Consider the following 319-nt stretch of genomic DNA (forward strand, 5'->3'; position numbering starts at 1 on the left):
TAAATTTATGATTAGCGGAAAGTGTATTCAAAAACAAATGTCACAAATTAAATATTTTAGATTTGTATACTTAATTTTACTTATTTGCAGCAATTCTATTCGTTCCAGATAAAACTGTAGTGCTTAGTGCTGTACTTAGACATTGAAAATGGTACAATGGGGACTAGATAGTTATTTTCTCCAAAAAATTAAGCTCAATCGGGAAATTCCAAAAAATACATAAAGGTTGCTATTTCGCCAAAAAATATCTCTGTATACTTTAGGAAATTTTTCTAATGAATTATTTAAATAAAAACTAATATTACTTGAAAATCTCGTT

The sequence above is a fragment of the Agrilus planipennis genome, unplaced genomic scaffold (assembly GCF_000699045.2).
Source record: "Agrilus planipennis isolate EAB-ADULT unplaced genomic scaffold, Apla_2.0 scaffold9, whole genome shotgun sequence".
NCBI lineage: Eukaryota > Metazoa > Arthropoda > Insecta > Coleoptera > Buprestidae > Agrilus > Agrilus planipennis.